We start from the raw sequence: 19,446 nt of genomic DNA on the forward strand, positions 1-19,446 counted from the left end.
TGCATCCATTACCGGTGAATAAGTTTCTTCATAATCAATTCCAGGTCTTTGAGAGAAACCTTGAGCAACAAGCCTGACCTTGTATCTTACAATTTCGTCTTTCTCATTTCTTTTTCGTACGAAGATCCATCTATATCCTAATGGTTTCACAACTTCAGGTGTGAGGATAATGTTCCCAAAAACCTTTCTCTTGTTAAGAGAATTTAATTCAACTTGCATAGCTTCCTTCCATTTAGCCCAATCATTTCTTCTTTGACATTCAATGATAGATTGTGGTTCGGGATCATCATTCATAATATCACATGCAACTGAATAAGAAAATATTGCACCTATATTGTCAGTTTCATTTTGGTCACATATTCTATTTGTCTGACCATAATTTAATGCATCATCCTCCTTCCCTGGGGGAATTTGAATAATTCGTGTTTCTCCAGGAACACTTTCATCGTGATCTAGTGCATTTTCTGCTCCTCTTCTTTTTCGTGGGTTCTTATCCTTAGAACCAAATGGCCTTCCACGCTTCAGGCGTGTTTTAGACTCTTGAGTGACTTTATCATCAGATTATCCATGTGGAATGTCAATTCGAGCTGGAACATTGACAGCTGGTATATATGATTTAGTCACCCTTTTTGTGTCAGTAAATGCATCAGGTAATTGATTTGCCATTTCTTGGAAATGCATTATCTTTTGAACTTCCATGTCACATTGCTTTGTGCGAGGGTCAAGATATGATAAAGTAGGCTCATGCCATGACACATCCTTTTCCAGAATCTTCTTTTCTCCACCTAATGATGGGAAATTTGCCTCATCAAATTGACAATCTGCTAGGCGTGTTGTGAAAACATCACTTGTTAATGGTTCAAGATATCTTATAATAGAGACTGACTCATAACCAACATATATTCCCAACCTTCTTTGAGGACCCATTTTTGTCCGTGGAGGTGGTGCAATAGGGACATATACTGCACACCCAAAAATTCTCAAATGGGATATATTTGGCTCTTGACCGAAAGCAAGTTGTAGTGGAGAATATACATGATATGAACTTGGTCTCATGCGTATCAATGATCCAGCATGTAAGATTGCATGGCCCCAAACAGAAACAGGGAGTTTGGTCCTCATTATCAATGGTCTAGCTATTAGCTGGAGATGTTTAATCAGTGATTCAACTAAACCATTTTGTGTGTGTACATGAGCAACTGGATGCTCAACAACAATTCCTACAGACATACAATAGTTATTAAATGCTTGTGAAGTAAATTCACCAGCATTATCAAGTCCCACTCTTTTGATAGTATAATCAGGGAAATGTGCCCTTAATTTAATAATTTGGGCAAGAAACTTTGCAAATGCCATATTACGAGTTGATAATAGGCAAACATGAGACCATTTGCTGGATGCATCTATTAAGACCATAAAGTATCTAAATGGTACAGATGGTGGGTGAATCGGTCCACATATATCACCTTGAATTCTTTCTAGAAATCTAGGTGACTCCCTTTCAACTTTCATTGGAGAGTGTTTTATAATTAACTTTCCAAGGGAACAAGATCACACAACTTTTTTTAATTTTTTTTTATAAAAAATCGTAGCTTTTTCTTAAAATTAGCTGAAAAAAAAATCATTTTTTTTTATAAATTTTTTTTTCTAATTTTTTTCAGCGAATTTGTATAGAAAGCTGCGATTTTTTTAAAAAAAAAATTAAAAAAAAGTTTTATGATCTCTAAGTATTTTTTTTTTATGTATTTTTATGATTTTTAGGGTTTTTTTGTTTTCCAAATAACACTTCGTTATATATATATATATATATATATATATATATATATATATATATATATATATATATATATATATATATATATATCAAATGAGACCACTAAAAGTTAAAAAACTCAAAGAATTATTTATTTTTAAATTATTATTTAGAGAAAATTTTCAAATACATATGTACCTATTTTTTTAAAGGATATTTTTCTTAATAGCTAAAACAAAAGAATGACATGACTGTAAAAATTCCCCAAAACTAAACCCATTTTCATATTTTACATCTATCCATCAGTTTTAGATCTACACATAATTTTTCAATTTCTTCAACCTCTTACGATGAACACTACTACATCCACTACCACCGACGGCGGCCACACCACCGCCAACACCGCCATATGTCTTCCTCTGTCGCAATCTCCAATCATCGGTGTGATACCATCGTTTTATGCAAGAAATATGACATAAATAGGTCTTCGTTGGCCACCACAGTCACGATCTACCATCGGCGTTGCCTTCTCGGACAGCCAAACTAGCACCTCCGACGAACCAACAACTACTCCACATATGCGATTTACGGTGAACCGCCACCTCCGTTATCAGTCTCTGATGATGTATCGGCAGATTCATGATACTAGCGACTTCCATTCATGCTTTGTGCTCAGATCAGGTTAGATCTGAGTGATTTTGATGGTTTCTTCTCGTCTCTTGTGGTGTTCCTAGTCCAGAATTTTCCAAATCTAGTTAGATCAAAGTGAATATGAGATTTAACAACTGCAATCTTATGTCTCCGACATTAGTTTTGTGGTTCTGAGTAGTCTCCGGTGCTTCTTTGCGAGACCGGAAAGATTTGTTCGTTTTTTGTTTCAAATCTGGTGGATATTTTGTTGATAGTAGAACTCCGGTGATGATAATCAAACAACTTTAGTGTGTGTATAACGTTCATATGTGAACTGGTCCAAGTATGGGAGAGAGAAAATGAGAAAGTAAATTGTACTGTTTCACTTTTGCAAAATTGTATATTTGGAGGAATTATACAGGTGCTTCCTTACCTTCACAATTTTAAAATTTAATATATTAACTAGCAGGAATTACCGGCGCCGGGTTGGATCAGGTTCGGTTAAATGTTGATAAATTTCTACTTTGTGTACAATTAAAAGAAAGTTTTTTTTCTTTGTAAGCATAAAATAGAAATCATACATCATGCTTGAGTTATAGTCATATAACATGAGTTGTTAAGAAGAAAATTAATTACATGATTGAGCGGGAGTCGTTGGAACAGATGATGGAATGGAATGCGTCATGAATGGTATTGGGATTGGAGGTGGAGAGGGTGTAAAAAAGAAAGGAGTTTGAAAAGATTAATGATACTATACTGCTATTGTTGTTGACCTGGTCTCGACTTTCGTGCAGTGGCATTCCGATTCCGGATGTTGATAAAGAAAAGGAGGGGAATTGATGTACGTAACTGAGTTCGATGGATGGTGTCCTGGATTCAAAGCAGCCTGCAAAATAAAAATTAGTTAATAACTTATAAAAAAAGAGGGAAAATTACAGAAAAAAAGCGCTTTAAGAAATAGCAACGGTCTTTAATTTATTTGTTCGTTATAATTCTACTCTCATTTTTACTTATTACACAATTGTACTTACAAAAAGCTACCGAAACAGACAATGTCATGGAAAACAAAGCAATCTTGATTACAAGAAATAGCAATGTACTTTCACTTGTTAGTTAATTATAGGATCTTACTTATATTTCTTCCTAAAATTGGTAGGTTTTTTGAAGTACAATGTCCTAATAAGAAAAATAAAATAAAAGTACAACGCTATAATTGGGTGGACTTTTCAAAGTATACCTACCACCTTAATAAGAGAAAAATTAAAAGTGCAATGTTGTAATAGAGACAAGTGAAAGTAAGATACTATAATAAACAAAGAAACAAAAGTACGGCGTTATTTCCTGCATTTTTCCAATTTTGAAAAATTTCATAGAAAGTTTGCAATTCATTACCGCGAAACAATACAGTGGTTCTTTTGTAGAAAAAGAATAATAAAGATTCATACTTTTATTTAAGATTTACATATCAATGATGTGGATTTACTCAACAAATGATAAGGCCATTTTATATGTAAAAGAGTCAAAGGCTCTTATATTATTAGAACATAAAGGTTTTTACAAAAATTACCGACTGACTGGAAATATTAAACAATCATGATCGATGTTCTCTTTTCCCCGTGCTTCCATAAATATGTATTGTAGAATATAAATGATTAAAAAAGACTACGAAAAACCGAGTACTAACCTGATGTGTATCAAAAAAAAATTCAGAGGATGAGCCTTTTACACATACAAATCAATTCAAAAGCACTCATGGCAGCTAGACCTCCTTTCTTTCCTGGTACATGATACTCTTGTTGAAAAAAAGAAAAATGTCAGCTGGACCCCCCCCCCCCAAGAAACCATCTGTCAATCTCCCATACCAAGAAACCTCTCTTTTGTAGATTTGCAAATCCAATCTCCTGTCAATCTCCCATACCAAGAAACCATCTGTCTCTTTCCAGGTGTAGTTCAAATTTTGCAAACACAGTAGGTAAGACTTTTTGGCATATTTAGCTCTTTCAAAATACATACAAATATACTTGTCTCTTTCTTCTTTATTGATTCTTTTTTTTTATTCCTCTCTTCAGTTGCCATCTTTTCCTTTTCCATCCCTCATCAAAGAAATCAAGATCATCGACATCTTCAAAAAAAATCAAAAAGATGATAAGCACAACAAATCTAACATTTTGCAAATATGTAGGATCATGACAAAGTTAACAACTTCATCACTTTTTGTAGAGCAACAGATGGACCATCTTAAGCAGCAAAACAATGTCGGACCAGGAGTAACAATCACAAATGGAGAACAACTTTGATTTAAGGCTTCAATCGATCAACGATTTAAATCAATAGTAGAAGAGGGACCTTACCTGAGTTCGACGACTTCTAACAACATATGGAGATCAGAAATTGGAAAGCAACGGAAGAAAGACCAGAAAATTAGAACAGTCTAAATACAGTCGGTGGTGGAGGACGAAAACTGTAAGCAGGTTATTGGAGGGCGTGTGTGCAGTGGCAGCGGTGGACGTAATAACGATGTAGCAAAGGTGGAGACAACATATTAGGATGTGGGGTTTCTCTGGTGTTCAATGGAGGGAAAGGTCGAATAAGGGTTTAGGGAGGCGGCGTTGAAAATACGTCTCTGTGACTGCCGATGAATCGTAAGAATCGTGGCGGTGGCTGAGACCGGTGGTGGCAATGACGTTGAATCGTCGGCGTCACAAGCTTTGGCGCAGTGATGGGAGATTAAGGGGTAGGGGAAGGATATAGAAGATTGCAGGGCTTTGAATGTAACATCGGGGGGTTTTTTGTTGAAGAAGAGGACGTAGGTGAAAGGCGGTGGCAATTGGTTAAAGAAGGCGGTCACGGGTCATCGAATGATTTTCCAAATGGTCATAGGGACGAAAAGACAAAGCGTAAAACTTTTGCGGTGAAATTGTGAATCCAAATACTTATGTGGCAGAATTCCAAATCACAAAAGGTTCCTGTTCATAACTTCATGAGAATTAATATGTATATAATTACTTATATGGGGATCAATTTTCAAAAATTATTATATAAAAATATCATAAGAAAGACATTGGGACAGTAAAAAAAATTTAGTTTATAAACAAAGTATCCGATTTAAGTTATTTCTTAATTTGATAACAAAGTTATCAACTTATTCATAATTACGTTTGCATATATAATAGATATACATATATATAATTGTGTTACTCAAAAGTTGTAATTATAATCAATATGGAGATGTATTAATAAATATTGTTTATACGATGATATAATCTCATTATATATAAATAATATCTCATTATATATATAAATATTATCAAAGTTATTGGATTGATATATATGGAAGGTATAAATGTATTGTATTAAATTGTTAATAGACTATGTATTAATTTGTGAATGCACTATAAACTTTATATTAAAATATGAATGACTTATGTATAAATCTTTTGTATTAATTTGTTTGTAATTATATATTTGTTATGTTGTATAAATATTTATAAATATATTAGTTTTTAGAATTAGTTTGCATTAAACTGTGAATGAGTGAATTAATAGGTTTATTAAACTGTGAATATAATATTTAAGTTGTGAATGATAATTTATTATACAGATGTTATATGGAGGGAAAGATGACGATAGCGGAGACACTAGTGGTGGTGCTTAGTGGCGGCATCTGATATTTGGCGGTGGTGGTAGATGTGGAGCACACACCGAAATATCTCAAAAATGAAACCTACTTTCGTGAACCGCCACCGTCGCCACAATCATTCAACGCACCAGGGGTCAGATCTACGAGCTCCGGAAACCGGCGATTTTTGAAATCGAAGATGAACCAGCCTCAGCATCAGGTATGTCAGTTTTTGTAGATAAATCTTATTTAAGTTTTGTTCTCTACTTATTTCCTATTTACATGTGTAGTAGTTCTTTATGATGAAAAAAATAGTGTTTTTTTATTGTTTTTTTTCCTTATGATATGGTTGAATTTAATGTTTTAATCTTTTAGTTGTTTATTTTTGTTTTGTTATTTGTTATAATATTTGCATCAAATTTTTATTTAGAGATTATATTGATGGTTGTTATGTTGTGAGTTGAATTTAGAATGTGTGGTATTATGTTAGTGTTTCTCAAATAATGTGAATTTAGTTTTTTTTAAACTGTGAATTGTGATGTTTTAATGTTTCAATTATTGTTCAGTTCTGTTTAAGTTAGTTTTAACTGTGAATGAATGAGTGAATTAATATGTTTTTAAGATGTGAATAATATGAATAAGAGTCCTAAACTGTATTATTAAACTGTGAATTTGTATGGTGCACACAAGCTATATGATGAAACCTTTCAACAAAACCAATTATGCTTTTAAGATGTAAATATTGTGATTGAGAGACATAAACTGTTTTATTAAACTGTGAATTAAAGTCTTGAAATGTAAGTTTAAGTTGAGAATATGGTCGTGAAAGTATTAATTTTTTTTGTATTAAACTTTAAATTTATTATATTAAGCTGTGAATTTTATGTATTAAACTATAATTTGCCTATATTAAGCTGTAAATTAACATTATTAAGCTGTGATATTTTTTTTAATTCTTTGTTTGCTTCTGGAATATGAGACGAAAGAAGCATTATAAACATATCTGATTTAATCTAATTTTGAATAAAGTATGTAAAATTTAAATTGTGAATATTTATATAAATAAACTTTGAAAGAGCCACTAGCATATAGATCTGATGGTATAAATGTAAGTTTTAAGTTGAGAAAGTGGTTGTGAAAGTATAATTTTTGTGCATTAAACTGTGAATTTATTATATTAAGCTGTGAATATTGTGTACTGAACTGTAAATTGACTGTATTAAACTGTGAATTCATTGTATTAAACTCTGAATTTTTAATAAATTTTGTGTTAAAATATGTATGATTTATGTATGAATGTTGGTACTAACTTTCTTGTGAATATATTTATTTTTGGTTTTGTATAAATATGTAAGAAGGTATTAGTTTTTATAATTATTTTACATTAAACTCTGAATAAGTTGATTAACTGGTTTATTAAATTGTAAATATAGTATTTAAGATGTCAATCAATGATTTTATATGCAGATATGATTTGGAATGAATGATGATTGCGACGGTGGCACAGATGGTTGGTGGTGACGTGTGATAGTTGGTCGTGGTGGTGGTGTGAGAGTTTAGGTTTCACTTTTTTAAATATGTGAATTAGTGTATATTGGATTGTGTTATGCCATGTTGTGAAATTTATGTTTTAAACTAAAAATAGACTCTATTAAGGTGTATATTTTATATAAATTGTTTTAAAATATGAATGAAGGTATACATGAAAGTATTAAACCATGTATTAGTGAATTATTATATTTATTAAAATGTGAATATTATATTTTAAAATGTGAATATTTCTTATACACGATATATTTTTAAAGAAATCAACAATTTTGAAAAAAATAATGATTTTTAGACATAAGTCTATTTTTTACTAATTTTTTTTTGGCTGGAAAAATAAAAGTATTACAAAAGAAATGATAGCTATAATATTTATACTATTACGTTGTGAATACAACCAGAAAAATACTATTGAATTTAAATTTAATGTGGCGGTGGTCCGGTGGTGGTCCGATAGTGGTCCGCCAACAAGTGGCAAGTAGTTTGTAAACTACAGAATGAAAAAGTTTGGTTAATATATATATATATATATATATATATATATATATATATATATATAGCCAAAAGTTCAACAATGAAGCATTTTAAACCATAGAACCATGGAACCAATATTTTTTAAGTTTTAGATCTTATTATTTATCGAAAAAAATTCTAAAAATATAGAAATTCATAACTTTTTATCTTCTTTCCATTGATATCAAATTTGATAAAAAAAAATACTTTTTTTATATGTTCGGATTCACATTGTGAATCTACACTATAAATCATTAATTTTGTATAAATTCACTGTATGAATCTACACAGATTCATAGTGTGAATCTGTACAGATTTCACAGCACAAATTTCACAGGGTGCATCTACACAGATTTACAATGTGAATTTAAACAAATTCACAGTGTGAATCTGAACAAATCATTTTTTTTAATAAATTTGATATCAGTGGATGGAGGATAAAAAGTTATGAAAATCTATATTTTTAGTTTTTTTTTTTGATGAAAAAATTGTTCTAAAGTTGAGAAAAAGATTGGTTCATTGGTTCTAAGGTTTAAAATGGTTACTTGTTGAACCCAACCCTATATATATATATATATATATATATATATATATATATATATATATATATATATATATATATATATATATATATATATATTGGGTGTTCAATGGAAAATGCATAAACCCTAGAAAATCTAAAAAATCAATACAAATACATAGAAAAAACACTTACAGATATCTAATCTTTTCGTTGAAAAAAAAATCAAAAATAAAAAACTAAAATTTAAAATTTTTTAAAAAAAAGTCATTTTTTAATTTTTTTTTCAGCGAATTTATACATATATATGCAATTTTATTGTTTCTAAAGTCAAAAAAAGATTAGATATCTCAAAATATTTTTATGTATTTCTATTGATTTTCTAGGGGGTTTGTAGGGTTCATGTGTTTTTCATTGAACCCTCCCATATATATATATATATATATATATATATATATATATATATATATATATATATATATATATATATATATATATATATATATATATATATTAGCCGTTTACCCGCGCCAAGCGACGGATGTGAATAATTTTTTCGGAAATTAGTTTTGTAGAGACGATTAATTCCTTTTGACAAATAGTTTAGTCATGGCGGCGACTAGTTTAATTGTGGAACATGTCGGGATTGTCAACCTCGATGCCAAACAAAAATAATGGTTTGTCAATTTGGATAACCAATGGTTTTCGACTTTTTTGTTTCGGTTTTTTAGACTTCACAATATTGGTTTTTGTTTTCTTTAATCATTGTATTTCATTTTATTTATGTTTTTTATTTCTAGTTGAATACCTATACAATATTGGCGGGGATTTGGTTCCTTTAGGCGGGTTCTTTTTGTTGAAAAACAATGTAAGTGATATTTTTTTTTAAATATACACGTTCCTAGTTTTGGTTAAATATAAAATAAAATTTTCTGTTTTGGTTTTAAAATATATTGTTAGTATATTTTTGGTGATATGTTTTTTTTACAAAAATATTATGTTTCAAAAGATGGTACATATCCAAGACAATAGATTCCAATTTTGGCGTTATTTTTTACATGATAAATCAAATAACCGATAAAAATAAAGAGTTCAAACAAAAATAATAGAATTATATAAGAATACACCAAATATGGAAATGTATAAAAACTATCACTCAACATAAATCATACCACTGCTTATATTTAATTTATAGAAAATATCAAATTAGTTTCACATAAATATGTAAATAGTTATCTTTTTAGGTGGATAATTTTACATTTGTAACAAAACAACAATGAACTTCACTAACTAACAAAAAATATATAATTAAAAACCGTCAAATTGATACAAATTTAATTTTGCATATGGTTTTTCGAAAAAAAAAATTAATTGATATTTGTATCTATTCATTTAACTTTCATTTTAACATGCTTTTTTATGAAATGTTCATTTTTATATAAATAGACCTAAACTAACAATTTTAAAATAGATTACTTTTAAATCGTGAAAAATGAGGAATTATGGACAATTTTTAGGTTTACTTAAATATAAAATAATGTTTTTTGATTATTGAGTTTTTTCTATGAATCAAATATGCATCTTACACGACCCTAGAATGACTAATTTTTTTATGTGCTATACTATTTTAGAATAAAATAATTAATGAAAAATGTTACAAAAATGAGCATAAATTCTCTCTTTCTCTCCTTCTTTCTATCATCCTCATCCGTTGTCTCTTTTCTAAATCATTCATTCTACTTTCGTAATTAACTTCTAGGTACAATACAAAACAAAAGATAAATTTTAACCGTCAAAAGCTCACTATTCATTTCAAATTCAGTCTTTTTTTCAGATTACAAAAGACTAATTATAGATCCAACAGATCCGAAAATTGAAAGCCGTTATTCATCCAGACATAAACACTTTTTTCATACAATTTCGTAAATGTTGACTTATAAAACTATGTACTTTCTCTCTGTCCCTCACTCTCAACTCCATCTTATCTTCAATTTTTTCACCTTTAATATTCCACATATCTGAAAAAGGTAAATCTTAACATATTAGATCCAGATTAATGTAACTATCCATGTCTTTAATTCGTCAAATACTTAGATTTATGGAATTACATAAATCTTGCTACACAAAAATAGCTATAACCAAAATGATAGATTTTGAAAAAAAAAATAAACTTCAAATAACAGAATCTTACCCAATATGGCGTACTTGTGCTTAATTATGGGTTTCGAATGGATCTGCAACCAAAAAACCTGAAGATGAACATATGTGTAATAATTAATAAACCAAAAGTATATGAAAACATCATACACAAACCACGATGGACATATAGGCAGAGAGAAATAGATGGTTCATGTTTGTGGTGATGTAGATAGTGACCAAAATGAAAGATATTGAACAAATAAACCCAAAATACCATAATCTTACCAAAATTGCACCTTATCAGCGTTATATCATGGTTTTCGAATGGATTTATGACGATTTATGGGTTCAACTTCATTCGTTCTTTCAGTATTTCCTGAAAATGACTTGTACATCAGAAATACAGAGAGCTCATAAGATTTCTTCCGAAGTCTATTTCTAGAAAAAAAAAAGTGGTTTAGGGCTTAAAGTCAAGTCAAGAGTGATGTTTATGACTAAAAATCATTGCTTACCTTGAATTTGCAATGACAGTTTCTACAATCATGGCAGAAAAACAAAAAAGGGTCACCGTTGAAATTTAGAGCTTGAAATCATAGGATGTCTCCTATCTGCAAAATATCAAGATCGATTGTGAGTTTAGGGATTAAATTGAGAAATAGTCATAAAAAGGTGAAAGTGTAAAGGAAACATAGAAAAACTTAAATCAATATTTTCATTTAAGAGAAACCAAAAATCGAGAAAAAATGTTTGACAAAAAAATAATCTTGGGCTACCATATATAGTTAACATATTTACATTATTTTTCCAAAACAATTTTACTTTATAAATTTTGAAAAAGCAATTTGTAATTTTTTTATTTGGTTTCAAAACCAGTTATAAACATTACCATATAATTTAGGGCTACGGAAAATTTAATTTAAAAAAATAGAGCTCGAGTATTTTTAAAGTATTATAAAAAGATAACTAAATCACATGTTAGAACGAATTACTAATTGCCTCTCAAGCTTAACTTTGAAAAAATGTATAACAAATAATTACATACAAACTCTTCTCATTATAAAATTCAACATATAAAGCATTAAATATAATGAAAGATCTTTGAACTTAGAACATGTCAAACTCATCCAAAGGGACATCTAGATGTGGCTTATGACAAACAAAAATGGTCCTACATGGTAAAGTCAAAATACAAAAAACAAATATTTGTACTAAATTCAAAAGCAGACACTAACAAAGTAGAAACTTAACCTTAAGAGTCATTAAATCAAAACCATATGAGGTAATCTAATTTGCGAACAAATTAGTTATGGAATAAAAAGAAAATCGAGACGGATTGTTGAGAGGGTATGTTGCCATATCTTGCATTTAGTCGTATTATCCGGAATTAATGCAAGATATAACAACATACTTTCTCCGATTTGTTGATTATAATATCATATTTACATCATTGTATTTTAAGCATCTACACTATATGTACACACACTCAATTGCACCTTATTTTAATATTGTATAAAAGAATATAGTGTACCTCATAGTTTATTGTAAGATTATCTCATAGCACAAAAAACACATCATTAAGAATACGGATGCACCATCTTCCTATATCACCCATACTTCTTCCTCTTTCACTCCAACAAAGCTCTAATGTTGAAAACTCAAAATCCAATAACACCTGGTCAACCTGAAACATAATTTGTATTGATTACAATTGGTTATAGTAAATGCATAAAATCATGTAGTTATATAAAAGGGGGGAATCCTTTTAGATGAACATCACAAGAGCACAACTGTTGTTAGAATGGAACTCGAAATCCAATCTCTTTTTCAATGGTTTGTAAACATCATACCCAAAACCTCAAGAGTTACATTTTCAAAATTTATTGTACTTACAGTTTACCACTAAAAAGTTATATCTAAAAAGAATCAGTTAAGTAAGTAACTGATAGAATAGATGCAACTAAAATACTAAAACATCTTGAACGTAAATAAGACCATAGAAAATGAGAAACCAAAAGAATAGAGCACATTCTCTCTTGAAGACATATTAGCTCCTCCTTCAGCCAATTTAGCAAAAAGAGCAGCGCTACCAACAAAAGCAAATGCTATAAAATAGTAAAATGGTCAAAATAAAATGAATATATGCCACAAACAATGTTTTGCACCAAATCTACAAATATAAAAATATTGTCATAGTATCCAAAAGCTTGTCTGATTGAAATACCAAAATTTTCCACAATATTCTTCATTGTTAGAAAAACAGGCATGCAGGCATAAGGGAAAATAGTCATGTAAACTGACAAAAGCTAAGTCCATGAATTTGAAAATATAATACATTTATGCCAGTTCCAAACAAACTACCTTAGCCATGAAGAATCTTCGTCTTTCAACATCATTTTCGGTACAAATCTGGGAATATAGAAAACCCAAGAAAAGACCCAAATAAAACCCATATATTTGTGTAGATTAGTAACCTGAGATAATAAATAAAACCCATAAAACAATGCTTCGATTCAATTGAATCTAATGAAGAAAAAATCAAAATAAAAAGACATAACAGTAAAAAAAGCAAAATCAAAGGTGTTCTTACCTAGATCCGGGTGAACAGGAGAGATAGATCCAAGATTCAAGCCTAGGAAATCATAATATCATAGGTGTATGGTTGATTTGGGGTTTGTGGCAAGGTACAAAGCGATGGCAGTGAGTAAAGCATGTGATGGTCGTGGAGCAACAAATGATGGTGACGATAATATTTGGTGGTGAAGGGCACAACGTTTGTGAACAACAGTGGAGCAACTGATGTTACAAGTGAGGGAAACAACTTCGTAGCTCATTCTTTCCGGTAGTGGATGGCTAAACGTGATTGAAGGGCGGAGTGACTGTTACTACTTGCGCTTCCCCCAATAGTCTTAGAGAAGAGATGAGGCGAAGATGGCAGTTTGGAGAGGTGTCGAGAGCGACAGACACCAGAGGTGATGTCGGTTGAGGTCGTGGTGGCAAGTAATAACACCAACAGCTTGTAGTGACATCCTTGGTGGCAGTAATGGACATTTCTGGATATTATTACACATAAACTAGTAGCAATTGATAAAACACTCGCTTAATATTTGGTGGTTGGACCAATCAGTGAAGATGGAGAAAAATGGCAATGACGCTAAGAGAAACCCTAATATAAAATACCTGGTAGTGAAGGAGTGCGACGGTGCTGGCAACGATTTTAGGGTGGCATTGGTTGCCTGAGATGTGGGATGGGGAGTACTATGACGACTGCATCTGGCAGCGCAGGTTTGGGATTATGGTTGAAATGTAGTCACCGGTTAGAGAAGCAGGAGGCGGCACAATAGTGGAGTGAGGTCATGGAGCAGGTGGTGAGTGGCGTGATGGCTAATTAGGAGAGATGGTTGAGATAAGGGGGAGGGTTATACAAATGGTGTAGAAGATAAATAGGTATAATATTATAAGGAAGAAGAAAGGGCGACATGGTAGGGAGTCGTTGGACGGGATAGGAATAAGGACCGGGTCAAAACCATAACGCTTTGACAGGAGCGATAAGAAGTTGTTTGACTTTTTCAGATATTGACCAAACTAAGATCTTGATTTGGTAATGCATAGAATGATTGTAAACAGTGCAATAAGGTTTGTACGACTTAAAATTCAGCATTTGACTAAAAATGATATATATATATATATATATATATATATATATATATATATATATATATATATATATATATATAGATGAATGATCATTTGAGAACCTATAGTTTTTCGAGAACCCGAAAACTAAAAGTGGACCACTAGATTTAAAAAATAAATGGCTAAGATGATTGGTGGTATGTTTGTAAATAAATAGAAATTTAAAGATGCATGGTATCTTAATCGTACCAGCACAGGAGTATTTAAGGAATCAAAATTATAATTATTAATTTCTTAAATTTGTGATCTAATAAATTAAATATGTAAAAATCCTTTTCTATCTTCTCTCTTAATGAATGATAGATAGTTAGATACACATGGATGCTCTCTCTCACTTTCCTCCCTCACCATCGCTGCCCAAAATCTCAGGTGGTGTCACTGCGGTCCGAGAAAAAAAATCAACGATGGACTGATAGAGAAGGAAACTATCTCTCCTTCCTCACTTCGTTAACTGTCTAGATTCTCTCCCTTTCTTCCAGCGACATCCAAATCGAAGAAGAAATCAACATCCACTCGGCCTCTCCTCACTGTCACCGAAGATCGATCTATGGCAGATCTCTCTCATGTTCTCTCACTGATGATCGGTCTATGCCTCATCTTCGTCGATCGCAACTTAAGAGGGAGTCAGGAGATGTAGAAGACGGTGGTGGTTACGAACACGTGACAGAGGCACGAGACGGTTCCATGAGGCCAGTAATGTGTTGATCTCTAGAGGATACTCTGTGATGGCTTCGTTTCTAAATCTACAATTGCTAGGTTTTTTTAGTCAACCTAGTTTGACTCTTTTAGCCCTTGCTTATGAAGTGATGGTAGATTATTCAGGTTGGTTTACTGGTTATCCGTCACTCTTTCTACGACATGTGTTGCCTTGTAATTTTCGTTGAAAGATCTTGTGAATATCGAAAATGAAACGAACATGAACACGTATCTGAATGGATTTAGAATCAAAGTTACTAAATCTGGTACTACGTTAAAGGTGAATGAAATTCCGATTGCATTTCCGGACATGTATTACAATGATTGACTTGTGATTCATGGAGTTCCTACTATTCTTTCTCTTCATGAACCAGTCGATGACGACGATGATAATGACGATTCTGATGAAGATACTTATGATACTATTCCTTTATGTAATTCTGGTGATGAGATGACAGTTCTCGATGCTTCAACTCGCAGTACTAAATTTTAAGCTGATAGAGATCCTATAGATGATTTGAAAGTAAGCCTCGTGGTTACATTTCCATGTTACCTATTTTATTTTTCTGAATTAGAATTTTTTTCGACTGAATTGATTCTGATAGAACTCTCAGATTCACATAATCAAATTCCAATTAAAGATAGAAATGTATACGTTTGACTCATGGTCGTCTCAACCAGTTTGGGGCTCTAAACAAACCAAAAGGTTGGGGCCCTTTCATCAATACAATTACAATCATTTTAATTTTGTTCATTATGAATTTCAACATTAGATTGTTCATTATTAATTTCAATATCAGTTTGTACATGATTATTATTATCAAGATTAATTTTTTTTTTCCTTTTAAAGCTCCTGATTCATATTTTCTCTTAGACATAATTTTTCTTTTCCTTATAACAATAACTATCACCAAGACAATAAAAATCCAACTGGATGTAAGTATATCAGTAATGGATTATAGATTGGAAATACCTACTTTGCCTGCTTGGCAAAGTGAGTTCTTGACAGTTCTTGAGTCTTGACATCTGAAATTCGTTCGAACAATCCAACCAAAATCATTCCAATATTCAAAGTCCAAACCTGATTCCAATATCCAAAGTCCAAACTTATTCCAATATCCAACTTGACATAGTCAAAATTTAAAAAAATAAAACAAATAAGCCCTATTAACCCTAATAGATAGTCTAATCGAAAAAGAAGAATCAACAATGGAGTTATCAGTTATTAGTAATGGAATATGGAGAAATAGAGATTTAGAGGAAGAACATATCGTTTCAGATTCAAGAATGGACTGATGGAGAATCGATTTTTGAACAATCAAGATTCAAGAATCGATTTTTTGATTTTTGATCAAATCAAGATTCAAGAATCGATCACTTTTCAGACTTCAGAGCCAGGAAGAAGAAGAAAATCGAGAACACAGAAGGAGAACATTCGTTTAGAATTCAATTAGCAATGGGGTGTGCGTGTCTGCAAGAATGGAGAATCTGAAATCATCATTTGTCCATTAATTAATCGACATTTGGGTTAAGGTTAAGTGGGCCCCTTGGGATTGGGGCCCTAAGCCCTTGCTTACTTTCAATCAATGTAGAGTCGGGCCTGGTTTGACTACTTCCTTACTATCTCTATGTCTTGATTAATTTGTTCTCCCTTTGGTAAAATTTCTGGAATATGGAACCAGTATGATCCTATCTGCAACTCCATAACTTCCAGTTTTAGTCTTGGAATTGTTCCAAAGTCCATATTCATCTGAAGTCCTTGTAATTAATTAACCATCATCCGCTAATTGTTTCAAGCATTTGCTAATAACCATGACTTCCTTATGTTTGATTTTACTCTATCATCTGAGGTGACTTATCATGATAGGTCATATCTTTTATAATCACAGTAAAGGATTAGTAGTGTTGGTTTTGATATGTAATTTCATTTTGCAGCTTAAGTGGGATTAAAACAAAAACCTAGAATGAGTCCAACTCGTGGTGCAAACCATATGATCCAAACCAGCAGATTCTTGTCGAGGATATATTTGATGAATATGGTGGGCGACTTATGCTTGTTGACATGGATGGATAAGAAAATATAGAACAAGCTGGTCAAACCGGATTCAAAGCCATGTAATTTTCAAGTTGACTAAAGCTTTTCATTTCTTCAAAAAGAATTATAAAAAGTTACTAAAAATTATTCCTTTTTTATTGATTAGTTATTGTTCTTGAATCACATGTAATTCATCTACTGTAACCTAGAGGGTTGGTGACATTAAGATATTCGATCGATAAAAATCATATGTAATTCACATATGAATCACATATGAATTACATGTTATTCACATGTAATTCACATATGAATCACATTTAATTCACATGAAAATCACAAGTGAATCACATATGAACTACATGTGATTCACATGTAAATCGCATGTGATTCACATGTAAATCACATGTAATTGACATATGAATCACAAGTGAGTCACATATGCATTACATGTGATCCACATATAAATTATGTCTATATGCATATATGCATTTTGTGTGAGTGTTCGTCGTTAACTATTTTTTAATTTTTGTTTTGAATTTCGTTGTATATGTCCTCCTTAAACATCAAAATATCGTATTTGTCCAACCTAATTTCTAAATATCATATTTACCCTTCATAAGTTTTCAAAATATCAAATATATCCAATTACTAATTTTTAATATTTTTAAACATTTTATAAACATTTTAAATTCTTATTTTTATTAGTTGACTATTCTACCCTTTTATAAATCTTATCAACCTTCCAAATATCAAATTTACCCAAACTTGAATAATTTTTTCTAAAAACCGTCATTATTACATATATATTCATTAATTCAACGATAGAAGAAATCTTGGCTCAATCATTTTTGTCACTCAGATATAAAAAAAACTGTTTAACATTTTTCAAACAAACAAGACAACATTTAGATCGGAAAATCCCAGTTTATTTTTGGTTATAAAACAAGGTTTTAGATTATGAGTACTATTGAACAAGTGGTCTCAATTAGAAAAACTTTTCTTGCATCGGCGTTGAATTCATAAATCAATATCTAAGCAAACCTTTGGAATCATGATTTGATTGTTCAACAAAGTGCATTATGTTTTTTTCAGAAGGACAAAATTTTTTATTAAAAAAAAAAAACAAAAGCCTACAGAAAGCTTTGCCAAGATACAAAATACAAAGAAGTACAAAAGAAGAAATTGAAAAGAAGCTAGCACAATAGATCCCACCACCAACTAAAAATATATAAGATAAATTCGACACTGTTCATCGATCAGTTTGATTGGAGCTTGAAGAAACTGCAACATGCATGCCATGAGAAGTGCACCAAAAACATATAGGGAATGCTTGGAAGAGCAGCTCCAGGCCTCAACCCAAGAAAACTCAAAATATATTAACCAAGTTTAGTAAGCACTAGGAATACCAACATCACATCATGAAAAAGACATGAATGAATGCAAAAAAGCTCAATTAACACAGCTTGACAACCACAATTTGAATGATGCATGAGCTTGAAAAAGATTGTATCAGAAACAATTTGAACAAAACGCAGACCCTTGATAAGCCAACAATAATCAAGTAACCATGAACTCCAGGAAGCATCAAGAAACCACATGTCTAAGCATCCAATATTGCTCTTAGTGAACACCGGTCATTTTGAAGAACCACAAAATAACAATTTACTTAAGCCCAAGAAAACCACATCTCTCTGAACTTCCATCTTCCATAGTTTCTACACGGAGTAGACATGATTGAGATTGAAAAGTTGCACAAGACAAGAATGACCACAAAAAAGACAATGTCACAAAGCATTAAATTACATATACCATGAGAGAATTTCCCATTGAAAACATGAAGTAAATTCACGAAAGAAGTCCGCACATCGCAGGACATGATCAGATACTTCACTCCGATAAAATTTAATTCTCACTTGAACACCCCCTGATGTCGGACACACAATGTGACAAAGACACACCAACCACAAACTTTCTATTACTAAGCCCCCACCCCTAGATACAATCAACACTATTCGTCAAAATTTTGACTCCGTAAGATTAACTTTCATGAAAATTTGAATACATTTGATTACCGTGCGAGCAACAAGAAATCTTGATGCAACAATAACAGAATAACTTGGTCATGTAGATACAGAGACATCATCAAATTGATTTTTGAAACCTCGTTTGATAGCGGCAGCGTTGCCGGAGGTCGCAGACGTCGACCAAGGACGAGACTGCGGAGATGCTCGACTTGATTTTTGAAACCTCGTTTGAGATTACTATACGAGAAAGATGATTTTATATGATTTAGGGACAATATT

The 19,446-nt window shown here is 31.5% G+C and overlaps 2 long non-coding RNA genes across 2 annotated transcripts; one reads left to right on the plus strand and one right to left on the minus strand.

The window, feature by feature from the left end:
• Positions 1–1,984: 1,984 nt before the first annotated feature.
• On the minus strand, positions 1,985–4,826 carry LOC145160786 (uncharacterized). Its single transcript, XR_013738251.1, has 3 exons — positions 4,735–4,826; positions 4,068–4,505; positions 1,985–3,269 (listed from the first exon to the last, which is right to left on the minus strand). It is a non-coding gene; the product is annotated as an uncharacterized LOC145160786 (long non-coding RNA).
• LOC145160740 (uncharacterized) lies at positions 4,243–7,653 on the plus strand. The gene is made up of 4 exons (XR_013738225.1): positions 4,243–4,355; positions 4,453–5,345; positions 5,985–6,222; positions 7,470–7,653. It is a non-coding gene; the product is annotated as an uncharacterized LOC145160740 (long non-coding RNA).
• Positions 7,654–19,446: the final 11,793 nt, after the last annotated feature.

This window comes from Lactuca virosa, chromosome 1 (genome assembly GCF_052849685.1).
Source record: "Lactuca virosa cultivar CGN04683 chromosome 1, Lactuca_virosa_CGN04683_v6, whole genome shotgun sequence".
NCBI classification, from domain to species: Eukaryota; Viridiplantae; Streptophyta; class Magnoliopsida; order Asterales; family Asteraceae; genus Lactuca; species Lactuca virosa.